Source organism: Panthera onca, chromosome B2 (genome assembly GCF_046562875.1).
Source record: "Panthera onca isolate mPanOnc1 chromosome B2, mPanOnc1 haplotype 2, whole genome shotgun sequence".
Classification (NCBI taxonomy): Eukaryota; Metazoa; Chordata; class Mammalia; order Carnivora; family Felidae; genus Panthera; species Panthera onca.
The window spans coordinates 12,374,703-12,395,615 of NC_138343.1; the positions used below are offsets into that span (position 1 = coordinate 12,374,703).

General features: G+C 45.6%; 1 protein-coding gene across 11 annotated transcripts in view; it reads left to right on the forward strand.

Annotated features, from left to right (window-relative positions):
- Positions 1 to 20,913, forward strand: part of ATXN1 (ataxin 1) — a 413,533-nt gene that overhangs the window by 104,476 nt on the left and 288,144 nt on the right. For all 11 annotated transcript variants that reach the window (XR_014137690.1, XM_060614220.3, XM_060614216.3 and 8 more), the window contains one exon: positions 3,503 to 3,624. The gene's annotated coding sequence lies outside the window, so the exon portion shown is untranslated. The remainder of the gene's footprint in view (positions 1 to 3,502; positions 3,625 to 20,913) is intronic.

The following is a 20,913-nucleotide window of genomic DNA, read 5'->3' on the forward strand; positions in this document are numbered from 1 at the left end:
GAACTATCCTCCTTAACTCTTTTCTTGCTCTTATACCGCTTGTCAACTTGACTTTCAAAATATATCCAGGATCTCACCAGTTCTCACTACCTCCTCCCCCAGTTCACGTGTTGGGTGTCTCACCTGAAGTTTTGCAGTAGCCTACCTGGACTCCCTGTCTTCAGCATTGTCCCCTTAGGGCCTGTTCTTCACAGCAGACAGAATGATCCCTTAAACATAAGGCAGAGCATTAGACTACTCCATTCACAATTCTCTAGTGTCTTCTCCTGTCACTCAGAGTAAAAAGCCAAAGTCTATGCAATGGCCCACAAGGCCTCTTGTGATGATCAAATTATTTTTCTGTATTTAATTGTATAAAGTGATGTTTGTATAATGAATACCCATATACATATGTCTGTGAAAGCACGTATTTGTATGTTTAATTGCTTAATTTATCTAGAATCTATTTTCTGAATCATGTAAGATGGGGATCTGACTCTTTCCAAATAATGAGCTAATTTTCCTGGCACTATATATTGAATAGAACACCCATTCCCCACTGGCATGGTATTCCACCACGAACCTGGTAGTTTTTTTCCCCATGCAGTCTAATTGTTGAATTTTAGAATAGTGATATTCCTAACAGGTCCTATAAGATACAATTTAGAGATTTCATTTGATGTGGGATACTCAAATACATATAAAAACAACTCGAATTCTAGTTGGGCATTAATTATGGAGAACAGTTACTTGTGTCCCTTTATATGAGAGATAAGGAACTAATTCTACCTGAGAGATTGTGACTTAAATTGAAAAATCCAGTTAGCTGCAAAACTCAGATGAAAAGAAAGGGAAAAAAAAAAATCCTCATTGCTTTTAGGCCACCGTTTCTGACACGTGTTGATATACTTTGCTGTCGCTGCTTAGAGCTGTTGAGAAAATTATCACAAAAATGCTTATCGAATTTCAGACCCTGTAAGGATATCATCTGGATTGAGATCCTTGTTTATCCAGGTAACTTTCAGCATTCAGGCGTATCTGTGAATGCTGTAGTCCCCTGGTGTTCTTTTCTTCTGTCTAGACTTTTGCTCTTATCTCTGTTTATAGCTTCGACTGGCGAACAAGAATGGGTATGCAAAGGAGATTAAACTGTTTAGTTGGTTGGTTGTTTTGTGGTGTTTTGTTGGTTATTAGCATTAGCCGCCCTGCTGAAGAGTTTGCTGGAAGATGGAAGTATGTTGAAATTCTCGCTTGAAAGGAAGTGTATAGAATGTTCAGTGGTTTCCTTTTGACAAAAACGGTCTCATACCTGGTGCACGGTGTGTCATTGAGGGTCGACTATAAATCACAAAACGAATTGCTTCAACTCCTTCACATCTACAGAGATAAGAGTGGGAAATCGTGTCACTGAGATCCATCCTTGTCCCTCCCTTTTTCTTCCTCCTCCACAAGACGTGTGACTTGCCCCGTGTGGACTTGCCCCTTGGCTCTGGCAGCCAAGGAAGGGCCCTGAGCTAATGAGGGAACCGTGCTTCCTCTCCTGGATGATTTTACTACCACCTGGTGCCAAGATAGAATCCAGAAGCGAATGTCTTTCTTTAGGCAGAAACAGCACAGAGGAAGAGAGAGAAAGAGGGCCGAGAGAAAATAGAGAGCTTCTGGTAAACTTTGAACCAACACCATACGTGGCAGTCAGTGAGCAGTGGGCACGAGTGATTCCACCCAGAGTCTGGTCAAGGCGCAGATGAACCTGCTGTGTGCTCTCGGCCTCCCTGGGCCGGCAGCTTCGTTTGCGGAAGAATCTTGAACTCGACGACAGAGACCCCTCCAGGTCGAAACCGCCGAGCTGGAGAGCTGGTAACAAATGAAAGAAAGGCAGTAATTTATTTTTAGTAAAAGAAGATTGATACCAATAACTCACAGTGGGCTTGCCTAAATCCTCCTCTTCCCTTTCAAATTCTGTTTTTACCCAAACGGTAAGCTAAAGACAGTTTGTCGTGCTCTGAACTTCCTGGCTTGTGTTGATTTGTTAGCAATATGTTGCTGTTACACATTTGAGTGGGAGCTGAGTTACATTGCATGAAAAAGCTGCTCTAGAGGCTAATAAAAATCGTGACAACCCCACTTTCGGTGGGTATTGATAGCATCAAGAAAATAAAAAAGACTTTGCCATTTTCAGGCAGTCACTCTTCCAACTAGACTGAAAATATAATGGGCTTCAACTCAACTCGCTCGTTTAAACATTACCCCAGAGCAGCTTTCTCTTCCTCCTCAAAAGTTCTGAGTGCCTACACGAATTTAACCACAGACAGACACAACCCCCTCCCCCCAAAAGGTCTTTTCGAACACGTTGAGTATTTTATCAAGCAATGGCTTCAGAAGGCTCTCAAGGAATCGGTAATTCACGCAGTCACCTTGTGAGACAGGAAAGTATATATCCGCTCCCTTACAGCTGGGTCATCGGATAGTGACCTGGCAGTGGCCGCGGGACCTTTGCAAACACGTGGAGTTTGGAGTCACAAGTGGGTTGCAGTCATCCTGGTGAGAGAACTGGATGGTGGTCTTGCTGTGTGTTTGCAAAACAGATGAGGAAGAGCTCCTAAAGGGCTAGAAAAGGCTGCAGACGGTTTTGGAAGGCCGTTTCCAGTCTCAAATGGCCAATGTCAAAAAAAGCCAGCAGTGGGGGGGGGGGGGGGGTACTTGTTAGAGCATGGGAGGAGCTCGAACAAAACCCCGTGACAGGTGACTGTTATAAATCACAGGCAGAAGAGGACTCTCCGAAGCCACCTTGTCACACACGGTTCTCATGTGTATGCTTTGTTGGCACCTCTGAGGAGGGGTAGAGAGGCATGTGCATTTTAACCATTCGTTTCATATTTAGCGTGTAAAGTAAATGCCGTTTTCCAGCTTGGGTGGGGGGCAGTTCTTGATCACGTTGTATCGAGACTCGGCATGAACACCCATGGATTAAATTACCTGTTTCCGGTGCAAAATAGAAAGTTTCCTCTTTCTGACCCTGTCTCTTTTTTGTTGTTGTTGTTCAGTCCTAACTGCCCTGTGTTTAAAGATGTTAATGTTGGCTCAGTGAGTCTGAGTCTTTAATGGGCAGAATCAGATGACTCTTGATTTGACACGAAACTTTCTCCCCTTTCTATCCTTGATAACTGCCCGTCAGTTATCTCTAATTATTAAACGTAAGGAATCCTTCTTTATATATTTATTTCAGTTAGTAAACTTGCAATTCTGCAAGCACGTTGCCGGTGGTTTATATCCCAGCTTTCAAAATACGCTACCTATCCGACAGGTGTTCCGTTTTCTTTCCCCCTTCTCCCTTCCCACCTCTAGTATTTCAGGGTACCGTATGTAGATCAGTCGTGTGATAGCTTCGTTCTGATCATGAACATGCTTGTTTGAGGTTATAAAGAATACATCTGAGAGAGGTCAGGGATTTCCCCCTGAATATCAACTAACTGCTTGAAGTGGCATTTTTCATTCTGACTTGTTTTGTTTTCTTTTCCTGTAGCATACTGGAGCAAAATGAAAGAGTTTATTCTGAGGCCTCTGATGCACTGCTTCCCCAGGCCATGAGGAAGAAAGAGTGGACGTCAGCCTGTATGAATGGTCTTGAAACACGAATGGTTGTGGGTGAGTCTTGCAAAGGACTTGGCATTCGTTAGCTTTAGATGTCATCAACCATCGTTTATTCGGTGGCTCAGGACATTTTTTTTAAGGGCATGGCTGTTCCTCCACAACCCAAGCAACAGGGTGTTTGAGAGAATGTTGATGAAGAGCCCAGAGAGCAACGAAATTTACTCAGTGTGTTTCTGAAATTTGCAGAGTAGTGGGATCTGAGGACAATGCATTTGTGGTTAGAGAAGACCGAAACAAACAAACAAACAAACAAACAACTGTACACACAAACAACCAGCAGACTACACCTTCCAGACATTCCTTTTAGCTGAGAGCATAAGGAATTAAGCACACCCGCGACCCTCGATTCACTCTGAAGGCAGATTTGTTACCCCGTAGTGGAGTATCGGGATGGGCAAGGTGAGAAGTGCTGGGAGTTTCCGTCTTGCTCAGTAAATAATTACTGAGCACCTTTTAAAAACCGTACGTGGAGCCCTGAATGACAGCCTTGGTCTGGAGGTAGAATTCATATGCTCCAAACTGTTAGCAAACAGCAGATAAGTTCCCAGCGAGACACTAAAATATTGTCGTTTTTCCAAGGAAGGTTGATCAGCCTCGTTGGTTGTAGTTCTTGGGCACGGTCCTCACACGGAAGCTACTTCTGCACATCTATCTTGGTGACCTTGGACAACTTACTCGTCCTCGTGGAATGAGTCACCTGTAAAAATGCCAGTGCACGCCTTCATGGTCTCTTGCAGCTCTAAAATCCCACAGCTGACTCTAGTGAAATTAATGAAATAATTAGACCCTTGGGTTCTCGCTCAGCCAAATCAATTGTGAGCCCTTGGCAAGTAATCTTTGGCAGGGCTGGTGCTCGCTGGACGGGCCAGTGTGGAGAAGAGGGGCCAGGCACTTGGTGGAGGGAGGGCCCTTCTCCCTCCTTCTCCCTACGATCTTGCGAACCAACCCTTTGGTCAGAGAGGCCTCGCGGTGTCTGTGGTTAGTAATGTCTTGCGGCATTAAAGACGACGTGGCACGTTGTTATATGAATGTAATGCAATGTGATATAATACAGTATAGTATGATGTAATGTCGTCCTTTATTTTTCTGTCGTGGATCTCCCTCTTCCTTCTCTGTTGGCTGTCACTATCTTACGGGTTATCTGCCAGTCTCTGAACCCCACGAAGCCCCAAACTTTGTCTTACGTTGAACAGGATTGATTATTTTTCTTTCTTACTGAACATCCCTGTTCTGAACAGAGCTCTGAATGACACTTTAGATGATGCTCACATATCACTCTTGTTAGCAGCCTGCTGTCTGCTTCAGAGTGGTGCATTATTTGGGTTTCATAACAGCATTTTTTTCCCCCCTCTGACAAATGTTAAATTACGAAGTGCAGGAAACCACATGAATGCGGTGGGATGAAAATGTGAACACAGCGTTATCTGGAAACGCCAGTGTTATGATTCTTTCTCCTGGTGACAGTCTCCTCCCTGCACTCAACGTATAAAGCCTATTTACCTGTTTGGTGGCCGCCTTCTAACTCCTGTCTTTCTCTTCACTAATACTGTGTGCCACCGGTCCCCGTGTCACACTGAGTCGGGAGGTTTGTTTAAGACGACTGCCTGGGGCTGTCTCTTTCTCTCCAGGTCCTGCCTGACCACTGAGCCCGGCTCACATTCACAAAGCCTTCCCAGAATGCTCTGGCCTCTATGAGCTCCTATAACATTTAGAACTTGCACCATTAAAAAAAAAAAAAAAAAAAACGTATGGCTACCTATTGCTTTGTGGGTGTTTGCTGTCACCCCATCTGGGCTGCAGGCTGCTGGAGGGCAGGGATCACATCCGAGCCCACAGTTTCTCAAAGGTGGTCTAGCCCCAGGACCTCCTGCAGCAGAATCACCTGGGCATACAAAGCAGCAGATTCAGCAACACCAGGCTCGATGAGTCAGAATTTCTGGGGATGTCGAGCCCGAGAAACTCACCGCAGACAACTCTAGAGCGCACAGAGGTTTGTGAAAACTGCCTGAGTTTACCTCTTCATCCTCCCCCTGTACCTACCTCCTCACGCGCGGCATAGGGTCTAGATCTGAGCGCATCACAGATACCTGGGACGTGTGTGCTTGCTGATCTAAACAGCATCCTGCTGTGATGGTTGCACTCGCTCTTCAGTCGCCCTAGCCTTTTTGGGATGTGAAGTCTGCATATTCTCTGAACCCTTAGAAACCTCGTTTTGGCTAAATGTGTAGTCCCCTAGGTCAGAGGCTCTTCCGGAAGCCTTCTTTTTATATCTCCTCTTCACGCAGTGACCCTGCCTGTCCCTATTCATGGAGCAGCCCCTGCCCACGTGCAGCCCAGCAGTAACGTCAACTCTGGGGACAGGGACCGGAGTGTCAGGGCAGGAGACAGAGCTGAGGTGGGAGCAGCGCTGGGCTGACCTTGATCGCTTTATCCTCAGATCCCAAGGCCACGCCTGCTGCCCTTGGCAGTATGTTTTGAATGCTATTTCTTTCAGCTGTTAGGGCTCGGAGGTTGTCCACTTTGGTGGCAGGAGAGCGATCCCATTGCTGAAAGCAATAAAGTTAAGCTGCAGTGGACAGACATCAAAGCAGCCCCGGTGCCAGCAGCAGATTCAGAATTTGAATCTGATGACAACAGACTGCCTGGTGACACGGGCCCCCTCCTTCCCTTCTCTGCTTGCTCCAGCAAGGGCGAGCCTGGCAGAGGAGATTGGCTTCTAGTGCAACTCCCGATGCCCTTGCTGGTGGGTCCGGCCCTGGGACGAGATCTGACAGAAACCCAACCAAAGAGCTCTTGGCAGCCCAGCCAGCCTGTAAGGGAACCAGTGGGCTAATCGGGAAATGTACTAGCTGTGAACACAATGACTACCGGAGCGCCTGGGTGGCTCAGTCGGTTGAGCGTCCCACTTCGTCTCCGGTCATGATCTCGCAATTGACGAGTTCGAGCCCCACATCAGGCTCTGTGCCGACAGCTCGGAGCCTGGAGCCTGCTTCGGATTCTGTGTCTCCCTCTGTCTCTGCCCATTCCCTGCTCATGCTGTCTCTCTCTATCTCAAAAATAAATAAAACATTAAAAAAAATTTAACACAACCACTACCATTAAACATTTTTTTAACATTTTCTTTAATATGTTTTAAGCTTTATTTACTTATTTTGAGAGGGGGTGTAGAGAGGGAGGGAGAGAAGAATCCCAAGAAGGCTCCACGCTGTCAGCGCAGAGCCCGATGTGAGGCTTGAACTCACACACCGTGAGATCGTGACCTGAGCCGAGATCAAGAGTCGGACGCTCAACCGACTGAGCCACCCAGGTGCCCCAAACCTTTTTTTTTTTTTTTTGCAACTTTTTGTATGTTTTCACTCTTGCTTAGTCACACACACTGTTACTTAAGAGAAGTTGTGCCAATCTTGAATTACATTTGTGTTGCAAGGCACATTCAGGCGCAGTGACAGGAAGCGTCTTCTCCCACGTGTCTGAATAATTTTGCTGATGGGGGGTTTGGAGAGCAAGAAGGTATAACAGGATGGGTTGGGAATGGGGTTTTTTCCTCATTTTCAGCTAAGGGGAGAAAAGAGAGCACAGGTTTCCGAAGCAATACTGAGAGCAAAAGAGGCTTTGGCTCACGTGCTTGGTCGAAATCTGCCTAGATGTCCTCTCTGTAGCCTCTTCCGGTTCAGTGGGGGTGAACCCTGCCTCTGTGATGCAGGAGCCAGGTGCACAGGCTGTCGGTCACGGGAGAGAAACATGCAGGTGTTGACATCAGTGTCTTGAGACTTCATTAAAGGTTTTAAAGTGGAGGAATGACGAGGGGCAAAATTAAAGAAATTATAAGACATACAATTTTAGTGAACTACCAAAGGCATTGCTATTTTGGAGGTCCTTAACAGTGCGTGGAATTTTTCCTGATGAGTAGTCATCCGTGGTTGGGAAAGAGGAGCGCTGGTTCTAAAAGAACGTTTGACTACATCACTTGTGTTGTTTACCACGAGGCATTCTCGGGAACTGCAGATTTTCCAAATGGCTTCCTAAATCATCGGCGCTGCTCTTGCAAGGCAGATATAAACAGGGAACAGTCAGTCCAGTACCCTCCCTGAAGACCATCACTGGAAAGCTCTTTAAAGGCTTTCTAGCCTAGAGAAGTTAGACAGCCGTCATGCACCCAAGCTGATGTTCTCTGTAAAGCAGTACTAAGCATGCCTTCCGGGTGATGTGTTATAACCCTCTCTTCTGGCTGATAACTATCATGGGCTCATTGTACCAGTCCTTCAGAGAAGCGGTGTGGTTTTGTATAACTGAGTGTTACCACACCAGTTCAGGAAATGCAGTGAATTGCCTTATAATAGGCATCATCAAAACAGATGGTGATTAACTTGGAAAGTACCCTTCCTTGGTGACAGTTTGAAAGCTTTGAAAGGAGGTGTTTGCGGTGCATCAAAAGAAATTAGGATTAAACTGCCACATTTGCACACGGTTGGCGTGAAAACTGAAAAGAAACTCATCAGAGTTCCTTACTGCACATGCTTTCCCTGAAGGCATCATCACATCGTGGCTTCATTATCCATTCCACTCTAATGACTAACGTTGCTCTCTCTTCCTCCCTGGAGTTTAAGACCATTGGCTTCCAACTTCCTCCCGGATGGCTCTAGTTGGGTGTCATAGGTACCTCCAACTTGAGTCTACACCCCCTCCTGTCTCTGCCCCGTCTCCCTTTATGGGTTCCTTGTTTAAAGAAACGGGATCAGCGACCAGCCAGTCATTGATGCTGGACGCCATCTCCTCTTCCAACGCTTCGGCCCTTGACCACCTGCTAGAGTTTTACCTCTTGCTTATTACTTCACGGTCTTCCCACTCTTCTCCATTCCTCTGCTCCTGTTCTGTTGCTGTCGTTACCATCGCTTGCCCGACCGCTGCAGGCACTGCCCAGAGACTACATTTGCCTTAGGTCTTTCATCCTGTATTCCATTCATCCTACTGTTTTGAGAGTTTCCTTCCCAAAGATAAGGGTCTGGTTGAATCACTCTCATTCCTAAAAACCCTTGACAGCCTGCGCAAGTATGGATCCTTTCATGTTAAGGATCGAACTCAGACTTCAAACTTGTGTTTATGATCGATTACATGTCGATGCACATTGATTACAAAATCATGATGAAATGTGTGCCTGTGCCTGTCAACAAAGCCTGGAAGTAAGGAAAGCAAAAATTAAGATGTTTGTAGGATTAGAGCGGTTGGTACTTTTCTTTAGAAATAATACTCCTCTGGTGTTTTCCATCGCAATGAATGAATATGATGAAGTAAAAGGAAAGATTTAAAGGATTTTGTTAGCTTCCCTTTCCCTACAAGATAAAATGGTGACTTAACTGCATGACATTCAAGATCCCTGGGAATTCATTACCAAGTCACCATCAAAATCTCGTCCCTCCCTCCCATCTCCCCACATGACACTTCTTGCCTTTCTAAATATACTGCGTACTTTAGCAGCCATGACTTTTTCATGTTGATTCTTCTGCCTGAAATTCTGTTTCTCTCCCCAGTGAACATCATTCACTGATGCCCGATGGGAATGTCCTCTCTTCCTGTGTGAGCTCTGTGGATGGCAGTTCTTTGATTTTGCAGCCATCTCTGTGGATGACCCACAAGGGTGGAGATTGGTCTATTTTAAACCTTGTATTCTAAGTAGTGAATCCATTCCTGTGCACAGTATGGCTTAATAAATATTTACCAAAGGTAAAAAGAGACAACTCATTTAGAAGTATACAAGTAGGGGGTGCCTGGGTGGCTGAGTCGTTGAAGTCTGACTCTTGATCTCAGCTCGGGTCTTGGGGTCGTGAGGTCAAGCTCCCGGTTGGTCTCCGTGCAGGGCGTGAAACCTACTAAAAAAAAAAATAGACAAGTAATCCTTCAAGTAAGATTTAAAATGTTTCAGATCATCTCAGTGCTAATTACGGTGTTGTAAAAATTATAAAAAGTTGATGTTTTAGGTTAAACGATCTTTACAAAAGTCACTGGACTCGGCATCATACCATTTTAAGTAAACCAGTAGAGTGAATCTTTGGTATTTGAAAATTCTAACATCAGGTAGAATCACTTCAGCTCCTCAGGAGCCATATTTGTGAAGTTACTAGAAATTGCTTTTTACTGTTCTATGTCATGAAAAAATCATATCGGCCAAATCAGAAATCCACAGAAATGACACATCCAGTATTGGCAACATAATATGAATATGTGGTATTTTTTCCTGAAGGGGATTGAAAAAGCCAAGACTGGGTAACATTAAAGGATTGATATAACATTTTCAATTCTGAAAGGCTATTCTACTCTAGAAATATACTTGTTACTATTTTTTCGTTTCTAAGAATTCTGTTTGGTTAAAATTGCAAAGGAGAAAAAAATATCTTGGCTGAAACAAAATGAAAAGTCATCTCCAAAATTAATTTGGCATCCTCAAAAGTTCCTTTGCAAAGGGAGGAGGAGGTTTTTTAATATCACATGTTAAAAATGCCACTAAAAAAAATCATCATTTGCACTTGTGAGCAAGGAATTCAGAATGGTATTTAATGGAGATCAATGTGCGAGGCATGTTACACATCTTTTTAAGCAATATTTTGACATTAGGGGAAGGCTGTTTAATAGTGTATATTATTTTATAATATATATTATACATGCCATATATATTTTTCCTATTAATGTTTTGGTTAGCGTCAGTAAGTCGGGATAGAGAATTTCAGTTTAAGATTTGCCACTTTTTCTGCGTGATATTCCTACCTGACCTTCAGTTTGCTTGCCTGTGAAATTATGACAAACGTTGAACCACTGTTGGAATAACGAATTTAGAAATTGATCAGCCAACAACATGTGCTGATTGACCGACTAACAAAACCTTAAATACCGTATCACTTTGCAGCATCTCCTAGAAGTTGATCTTTGTCTGTTCTGCACAGTGAAGAACCTTCGCTGAATTTGTTATTTTTCTGTTCTGAGCCTTGCATTCATTTGTTTTTACTTTATTTTATTTTATTTTATTTTATTTTATTTATTTTTTTAATAAATTTTTTAACGTTTATTTATTTTTGAGACAGAGGGAGACAGAGCATGAACGGGGGAGGGTGAGAGAGAGGGAGACACAGAATCTGAGACAGGCTCCAGGCTCCGAGCTGTCAGCACAGAGCCCAATGCGGGGCTCGAACTCACGAACCGCGAGATCATGACCTGAGCCGAAGTCGGCCCCTTAACCGACTGAGCCACCCAGGCGCCCCTTTATTTTATTTTTTTAATGTCTCTTTATTTTTGAGGGGGGGAGCGGGGGAGGGACAGAGAGAGAGGGAGACAGAGGATCTGAAGTGGGCTCCTTGCCGACAGCAGAGAGCCCAACGTGGGGCTCGAACTCACGAACCATGAGATCGTGACCTGAGCCAAGGTCGGGTGTTTAAGCGACTGAGCTGCCCAGATGCCTGCTTTGTATTCATTTAAAAGCCTGACCATTTGGCTGTTTAGAAGATGCACCAGGAAATATGTGTATCTGAAACAGGTATATCAATGTACGTCAACTACACTTCCATTAAATACACACACACACACACACACACACACACACACACACGCAACGTTAGCTGTTATGGTCTGTTACTTTCATGGTATCCAGTTAGACTGTTGCTCAGTTTGTAATAAAAATTTTCCAGCCTTTATTCTTGGTGCCTTCCTCCCAACTGAATTCATGCGTTTTTGCTCTGTTAGGGAAGGCGCAGTGTGTGACAGAGCCCGGTCCGGGAGGGTGAGAAAACGCTGTGGGAACGCAAAGGGATGAGACGGCTGGTCCAGCTATAAAGTGGTGAGGACGTGGCAGAGGGGTTTGGAGCTAGACTTTGAAATATGGCTAGGATCCCGAACGGTAGGAGGGTGAGGAACGAAAGCGAGGAGAAGGAAGAGGGCACGTCGTGGACCGGCTCGGGCCCCGTGTGAGGTGGGTGAGAGAGAACGATGAGAGATTGGGGAGGAGCGGGGCTGCTTGAATAAAGACGGTAATAATAATGATTAGCGTGAACTCTTAATGGAGCAGCTTGCCTTACAGCAGATTCTGTGAGTGTGCTTTGCAACTCCCTGCAACACAGCCCCATTTTACAGGTGAAAACAGTGGGTTTAATCCCATACTCAGGGTTGGAATTTGATCTTAAGTGGTGGAGAGCCATTCATTGAAGGTTGTGGAACAGGAGAAGGTCATGATCAGACTTGGCACCGATTTACTCACCTGCTCTGATAGCCTCGAAGTTCCCCGTAGTTAAAGACAGGTCTCACACCGCCGCATGTTCCCTCAAGGAGTGTCGCTGACCGTCAGTGTGGTGGAGACCCCATAAACACTGGTGGAGTCTATTTTATTTATTTGTTTTTTACCATTATTCATTTTTTTGAGAGACAGAACACCAACCGGGGAAGGGCAGAGAGAGAGGGAGACACAGGAATCCCAAGCAGGCTCCAGGCTCTGAACTGTCAGCAGAGTCCGATGCGGGGCTCGAACTCCCGAACCGAGAGATCACAACCTGAGTCAAAGTCGGCTGCTTAACCAGCTGAGCCACCCAGGTGCCCCAGAGTCTATTTTAAAAGCTTCCTCAACAAAACTTAGGAGGCCCTTCTGGTACATTTTCCCTTTTAAAGAGGAAGCTAAGAAGAGAGAGTTAATAAACTATTTCCTTTGTGCCCTTACGTGTTTCTTCTCCTCTGATCCTCACAAAATATCTTAACGATAATGAGTATGACTTTTACATTTAAATTATATGTTATCATGGTGGATGAGTTATTGGTGCTGAAGACGGTCACACAGCTTGCAGGAACCAAAGCTGGGATATGAATCCTGGACTCCCTGATCCCCTTGCCTGTACTCTGTCTTCACTGCTGCCTGTCAAACCACTTCTGATTTCCAATCGGCTCGACGCTTCCCCCCGCCCCCCTCCACCACTGGTTTAAGGCCACTTTGCTAGCACTCTGTTGATTTCAGAGAAACGAAAGCCCACAAGGACCTGATCTACTTGGTAGAAGTTGATGGGAAAGAAATTATTTTCAGCTTCTTCAGGACCAGTATCCTTCTAAATGATGCGGCTGGCAGGTGGTCATTTCTAGGAACCCATCAAATTATCCACTTGGAAGAGCCCGGCATCCTGTGTGGGGTACCACGCAGAGTGAAGTCACCCTTCACGTAAAACAGAGTCTGGGGGTGAGTACGTTGCAAGCACCCTGGATATTTAAGGGAAGCACTTTGCTTCTTCCATTTGATTGACACCAAATTTATTATACTAGAAAACACTCAGCAACAGGCAGACAGCATGTGCTTTCAAATGCTGCCGGGAATTTGCAGTGACATTTACTGAAAGGGGAAGTTTAAGTCCAACAATCAAAGGTCATGGTCTGTGAACCTACAGGCACACATTATGTAAATGCAGCCCAAATCCAAAACCTAGCTTGACAAGGTTTGGAGTGGTTATCTGCTCCATGAAATTAATCTTCAGTAAGATTCTCCAAAACATCAGATGTGCTTAATGCGTTTGAATCAGGACTTGTAAACACTTGACACCTAACACTGGTACCAAAGATCAGGAGTTAGCTCACCTGCTGCTGTGTCCCCTTTGCAGGAATGGACAGGGTTTTCTCTGTTTTCCCCGGTGAGCATCCCCATGGGGATTGCCTGGCAATGCCTTCATCCACTTGGGAGAGGCAGCGAGCTAACGGTACTCTGTCTCAGAGACCTAGCCACCCCAACACCCCACTTTCTAAGTGTCCTTAATTTGAGTTTTAAGGATATATTTTTAATTGCTTAAACATTTTTTTTAATGTTTATTTTTGAGATGGAGAAAGAGTGAGAGCAGGGGAGGGGCAGACACACACACACACACACACACACACACACACACACAGAATCTGAAACAGGCTTCAGGCTCTGAGCTGTCAGCACAGAGCCTGACGCGGGGCTCGAACCCATGAACCTCGAGATTATGGCCTCAGCCAAAGTCGGATGCTTAACTGACTGAGCCTATTAAACACCAACTCCCCATTCCTTTCTCTCCTCAGCTCCTAGTCACCTCCACTTTACTTTCTACCTTGACAAGTTTGCCTATCTTAGCTCCCACATACACCTGGAATTACACAATATGTGTCTTTTTGTGTCTGGCTCAATTTATTTTTAACAGTGTTTCAAATAAACTTGTCTCATGCATTCACTTTTAATGCCTTATTGCATTCATAATTATCATTAAGATATAATTCTCATTCTAATATAGGAAGCTAGGTCCTATAAGAATATGAGTAAGCAACAAGCTTTCAGTTATAAAATAAGTAAGTCACAGAGATTGAAAAGTGCAGCATAGGGGACGTAGCCAATACTATCGTAATCACATTGTGTGGTGACAGGTGGTGACCACACTTGTCATGGTGAGCCCTGAGTGATGTGTAGAACCGTCGAATCAATATGTCGTACACCTGAAATGGATACATTGTATGTTGATCATACTTCAGTTGAAAACAAGGAGTAGGAGTAAACAGAAGACGTAGAAAAATTTTTCATGAGCAGTGGGAGAAAATAATGTTGGTGAAACAAAAATTAGATGCCTCAGAGGCATTCCTCTTTGGAATTGATTCCCCCTTACTCAGGTGTTGCCCCTCTTCAGCCTGAATTCCCTGCAGAATTTCGACAGGCAGGCTTGCGTGTCTGTAATGCCTCCTAGGAAGAATTCGGAATTTGCCAGCCACCATCTGTAGACTGACTTGTCTTTTATTCTTCTTTTCGCTGATTTTTAAGTCAATCACTCCCGTCTCCTTGCCTCTGTCCAACAGCCAGCCGAAACATGTGATGACTGCCGTTGGAAAACGGGTGAATCACAGCCCTCTGCTTGCCGTGATGTTGCACAAAGCAGAAGTATTCCTTTCTGCATAGAAACAGAAGCGTTGTAATTTTACTGCAGCAGTGAAATTGTAGTAGAGGTGAACATAAGTCTTCTTCTATTTACATCTTTAATGAGCCACAATTAAAAGTAGTGGGTTGGCGTGTCAGAGTGAATGTGTTATTTTCAGTTTTCTATTCTGGGGATTGCTGCTCCTGGGCTAAGCCACACTTCCCTGGCACCCTGGGGCTCCAAGAGCCTTCAGCAAGAAAGCCCAGAAAGGTCTAATCTGCTTCCTGAAAGTTAATGGAACAGTAATGACTTTCTGCTGTGCTAAGGTAGAAATGTGCTTCAGATCCCAGAAGCCTGTGATGCTCGAATCTTCTGTCATGGTACATCTTTTTCTTCTCGTGAAATGCTCCATGGATTGATTCAGTGTTGAGGTGCTCAGAGAGTCCTCTCCCTTCTCATTTTGTCTGGCCGTGATTAAGAGGTACTGGGGTGCTCTCCCTGCACTGGAGACCTGGTGTGGGGCGAGGCAGAACATCATGTTGCAGAAGGCCCTTTCCCCGGCTCTGACTGAACCCAGACCTAAGGCCATTCAGTTCAGGGGCGCTGTGCTGGACCGCTCCACGCTGTCCTTCCCCACCTCGGCCACACTGAAGTCGAACCGCTGAGGTGAGTTGCACTGCGATGCTGACCCGAGACACTCTCTTAGGAACCCTTCGATGGGTTTCCACAGATGAGGCATCGGTGCTTAAGAAATTACTGTGGGACAAGAGGTTTTCCTGACAAGGGAGTAAAACCACATACTGAGATTCGTTTAATAGCTCATCTAAACCATCATGTGCAAACCTTTCTGTTTACCTACTTGAGCTCAGCAAAAATGTGCACATAGGTATTCAGTATAGTGTCAGAGGACTGTAGGGAATTATGTAGATGTTGGCCATTGGCGGTGGCCCCACCCTCGTGATGTGTGCCTGCGCCTGATTGTGTCACAGACCAGCCACACTTGTCTCAGAGCTAGCGACGCTTCAGCCCGCACAGGCCCTTCCTAGGGCCTGGGGTTGAATTCTAGGTTGGTAATTTTTGTGAACTCTTTCTTAAAGATACTCACCCCACCAATACTCTCTCCCGTTGCTTGCCTAACTTTATAAGCTTCAGACCCCACACATTGGATCCGCCCCTGATTAAGCGTATGTAGAAACCATGCCTGTCCATATGGTAATTACATAAATTCACTTCTCTTTCATGTTACTTGTGAAATTCCCCCCAAATGTGCCAGCTCGCAAAACAGGAACATTAACGGTCTATGTAGAGCCTCTGGTATCATACCAGTTGTTTCCAAGGAAATTTGTATCTTGGACATTTAGCAAATAAATAATATGTTTAACTGATAGTGATTATGTCCTAAATTTCCCGAAGCGATGACTAACAGTTATGATTCACATATTCCTGGGAATCTCCCTTCCCCCAACTTGCTGTCTGCCTGGAGCGGTGGACGGTATATCAGAGTTTCTTAGGAATATAGTACAGTAGAACTGCATAGCTTCTGACCTTCTCCCTGTGCCACGTAAAGAAGAAGGAATTTAGTGGCTATTTTGTGAAACGTTTTTTTTTTCCCCTAGCTTGACATGGTTATTTGAAGGTAAATAATTTTCCTTGCTAAGGAGTCACTTGTTACGGGTGACTTTGATTTGACAAACAGCTGTTGATTCCTAGTGCAGAAAATTAATTTCTTTCCTCCTCTCCCAAAGAGTTGTTTTATGATTCCCAGTCTATTGTTAGGCATAAAAGCTAATTTGGTTTGGATTATTTGTTTTAAATGTACCTGGTATTCAAGCTATGATGACGTTTCCTTCTGAAATAGCACTGCCATGACCTGGGAAGAAGAGACTCCAATTAAACAAAGCCCATTTTTTTTTTTTAAAGAGAAGAATAAAGTATTTGCCTCTAAAATGGTTTTAAATTAATTAATGATATTCATGAGCCATTTATTTTTCTGAGTCAAATATCGTAAGGAGGTGTGATGTCATAGACCGTGAAGGGTGAATGACAGTCGGTGTAGACAGAAGGTCCCCATGCATGATGCAGAGCAGAGTGACCACAGAGCGCAAAATAGCCAAATATATTTTGTCCTACCTGAAAAAGGAGGCCTGTTCCAATGGCCTGTTTGACAACAAAACTTATCTAGGTGACTTAGGCACAGTAGAGGGCCCGGAAGGGGGAGAAGGAAGCAGATGGAATGATGTAGAGTTAGAAACGCCCTTGCTTCGGGAAGAGGGCGTGGTCACCATCTAGGTTTCAGTTTTTGCCATACCACAAATTTTGTGACCTTTGGAAAGTTACTAACCTTTCTGGAACAGTTCCCTCCTCTGCGAGAGGAGGACAGTAGCCTGGATCATCCTTGGAGGTTCCCTTCACCAGTGCCATTCTGTATCTGAGGATTAAGCGACATCAGATTTACATGGGAAACGAGAAGGATAAGAACAGACGCACAACAGGTGGAAGGGGGCAGGTATGTAAATGGGGGTCTGGCACGCAAGGGGGAAATAGCCCTGGTGTGAATTCAGGTGTGCATCTGTGTCCATGGGCAAGTGACTTTTACTGGAGGAACTGAGCGCTGCTTGAGGTTAGGGTTGAGCCCTGGGCAACTGACTTGCACCACATCTCCCAGGGAGCCCTGTTTCCCTTTGCGTGGCCTGTGCTCCTCACCCTTCCCTCCGTGCAGGAGGCTTTGCAGTTGAGGCTGTGCTGGCCTCCTTGCCTCCTCACCCCTCACATTCTCACCTCGCCTTCATTTGTCCCTTCAGGATGCTTCTGGAGGTGCTCATGGGCCTCGGGAGATTACCTTCCTCATGCCGAAGCCCCGCTGAAATTCTTTGTCTGCGAACTGTCCCGCTTCGAGAATCAGACACGATTGTGTTTGTTTTTTGCCTGCGCTCACAACATGCGGGTGCACCTTTGTAGTCAACAGAGTAGGTTGAATGTGAAGAGCCGGGAATCCTTGCCAGGTTGCTGTGTTGTTGTTTAGTTAACACCGAACTTGGTCACATCCTCAATTTCTGGGCAGCGTGTGAGAATAGTTCCTTCTCCCGAGAGTTTATCGGACCAGTGCGGCTGTAAGCACAAGACAGTAATAATAGCGTGCGAATGCAAGCATTAGACATTTTCTGAGTGCTTACCGTGTACCCAAGTACTGGGCTAAGAAGCACTTCATACGCACTAAATGTGCGTGTCTGCAAACATAACACAGCGATGAAAAACAAACGTCTGATCCTCCCAACTCTAAGAGATTGGGGATCATTATTATCTACGCTCTACGGATGACAGAACTGAGGCCCAGGAAGGAGAAATGACTGGGGCCGAGTTACAGGTGTAGTTACGTGTGCAGGATTAACTTTTTCACTAAGAGCAATCTTTGTTAGTGAGAAGTGCGAAGTCTGGCGCGGATGCCAGAACGAGTCCGGGTTAGTTTAGATGGGGTTCAATGAGAGAGTGGTTTCAACGGTGTTTTGTAGGAAGGCAAGTGTCATGATCGTGTGATGTGAAGGCAAAAGGGCATTTCAAGCTAGAGGTGATTGCCTGTGAGGATCGAAGGTAAAGAAGGCAGACGGCGAACGGGTCCGTTCGGTTGGAGGGAAGAACATCCCTGCGTGTGATCAGAATCAAACGAGCAGAGCGAGGAGCTGTTTTGTTAGCTGTGGTGTAGGCATTGCTGTAATTAGTAGCAGGTCAACACCTTATAAAATCCCTCCGGAGTGTCGAGACGTGTTTCTAACAGAAACGTGTAAGTCTGCAAAGGAAGTAAGGTGCAGGTGTTAATGTCCTGTCCTTAGGAGATTTCTTCTTGGCTTCTCTTTACCAAATGACACGAGCCTCACACTCTTGCCTTGAGCTGTCACCGTCTTTGCTCGGATTTCCATTAATTAGCTTCAGGTCTTAGGTCTATAGTCACTTGAAGTTGCTCAGACATATTTGCTCTAACCCCCCTCCCCGCCACGGGCAGCTTGGGATGTTTGTCTTTTCGGACACGTCTGCCTTGCCCCGGAAGCCACATTACACACTGAGGGTGGCAGGTGCCTCTCGGGGAGGGGTGTGTAGCAACATCTTGTTGGCAAACACACATAGGCAGTGGTGGCTCCTCCAGGGCTCCAGGTGGTAGGCGTCAGGTAAGAGATTTGAACTTGGGCCAGAACTGGAAGCAAACTGGGGTGACCTGGATTTGTGGGTGCTTGGGGAGAAAACATTAAAATGAGGAATTGTGTGGGTAGTAGGTCATGTTTGTTTCAACGGTTTTCCCCTCCAAACCTTGAAAAGAAACAAAGACGACGTGGGGAGGGATTTCTCCAGGCTTGTCAATGGCTGGTTTGTGGGTCGAATTAATTAATTGACTGATTACTTTATTTGTAGTCTTCCTTGTTTGGAAAAGATTTATGGCCGTGCCTTAGATCCCGGAATCTGTCAAACGAGAAAATCTTACGAAGTAGTCAAGTTAGCGGGTTATACGTGCCTCTTTAAAAGTTTCTTTATAAGATGATTATATATCAATGAGAGATTCAGGCAAACCATAAGAGATTCTTAAATACAGAGAACAAACTAAGAGTTGATGGGGGAGGGGCAGGGGAGGGGGAGAAAGGGTGATGGGCACTGAGGAGGGCACTTGTTGGGATGAGCACTGGGGGTTGTAGGTAAGCGAGGAACCACGGGAATCTACCCCCAAAACCCAGAGCACACAGTATATACACCGTATGTTAGCCAACTTGACGATACGTTCTATTAAAAAAATAAAAATCATAAAAATAAAGAATAAACATGAGTACTTAATGTATTTACATTCCTCATCGGTTTCCCCCTTTTTGAAAACGCGCTTTTCTTTGACCTTCAGATTGTTAGACTGTTGAGCAATTTTACATTTTCTAGTTTCTGTCCAGGTCGCTGTTTGTGAAACTCTAGTGTTGACATGGCAACTCTAGTTTTTTGTCTTTTTCCTTAAAGCCCCTCCTGCCTTTTGGAACTCTGTGGATGCAGCAGCAGTGAGGGCCCCCTCCACCTGCGGGACCCTTGCCGCCTCCCCACCCCTCATCCCTGGGCTTCATTATGGAGTCTTGCTCTGCTTGGTAGCATGACCCCGAGAAAGTTCCGTGGTTCCGTGGTTCCGGGTCGTTGACAAGACTCTTGCCTCTAGGCATTCAGATCAGAACTCTGGAGAGCAAGGACTTCCTGTCTCCCTTCTGCCCACCAATCTCCAGGAAATGCTAGAGTTACCTCGTGCTTACCTCCTATCTTAATTTATCAGGCTCTCGTGCATATTGCCACAGCAACTCCTCATTTACGGCTCTGTGGGGAGGTTTCGACGGATGAGCAAACTTTGCAGTGTCACCCCGAAGAGGTGGCGAGACTGACTCAGTGCCTCTCTCGCTGCCCCAGGAAGAGTGTCTCCAGCCTGTGGAACACGGGCCAGTGGCAGGCGGTTATGTGGGGAGGCAGGGCCCATAGTCCCCTCCTCGTCGACCAAAGGGTAGAAGAGAAAGGAGCTTTACCTTGTGCCGGACCCCCCGTTAGGAGCATTGCTTATGGCCTCCCATTTAAACCTCATCACACCCAGGAGATGAACACTATTGCTTTTGATTTACAGACGATGCAAGACAAAGGCTAAGAAGAGTAAGAGAACGAGGATTCTAAACCAGCCGTGCCTGTCATTAAACTCACACTCGATTTTCAAGCATGAACTGGTTATTTTTGAACTTCCCTTCCTCTTTCCTTCTGATGCTCGATTTTTAGTTATTTTATGGCAAATTGAAAAATTCCTCCAAGGGTGTGTACGGGGGTAGATAGATGTATCTGAAACAAAACTGTTCTTGATTAGCCCTTCTAATGAAGTTTTGTGGCTAAGATGAGCGTTTTACCATCACCTTGGGATTTCAGGTCACTGAGTTGAATGACTGAGAAATTAAGAAGGGAGAGTCCCGCAGAAATGGGGATCGTGAAGCCAAGGATCTCAACGAGAGGTGGTGGGGAGAAGCATGTAGCTCCGGGGCCTATGTGGAGCGGACGGCGGGGGGTTGGGGGGGAACTGGGAGGATTTAGCTTTGGACCTGTGACACCTGTGGTCTGTGCCATAGCAGGAGCTGCCCAGAATGCGGCACCAATATCCAGGGGTCTCAGGTGGCAAACATGGGTGCTGTTGAGTGGGAGCAGATACTGAGATTTGTGACCAGGGGTGACCGGAAGTGGCCACCTTTCTAGACCTCTTTCTACCTCGAAGGTCTCTGTATGAAGCACTATGCTCACGACGCTGCCAGATCTTGGACGATTGCTGTCCGTGGCAGTGGGAGGAGTCGCGGGCTTGGGGTCAGAGAGACGAAGTTCAGATCCAACATCCATCACTTGCTAATTGCGACACTCTGGACAGGTTGCTGCA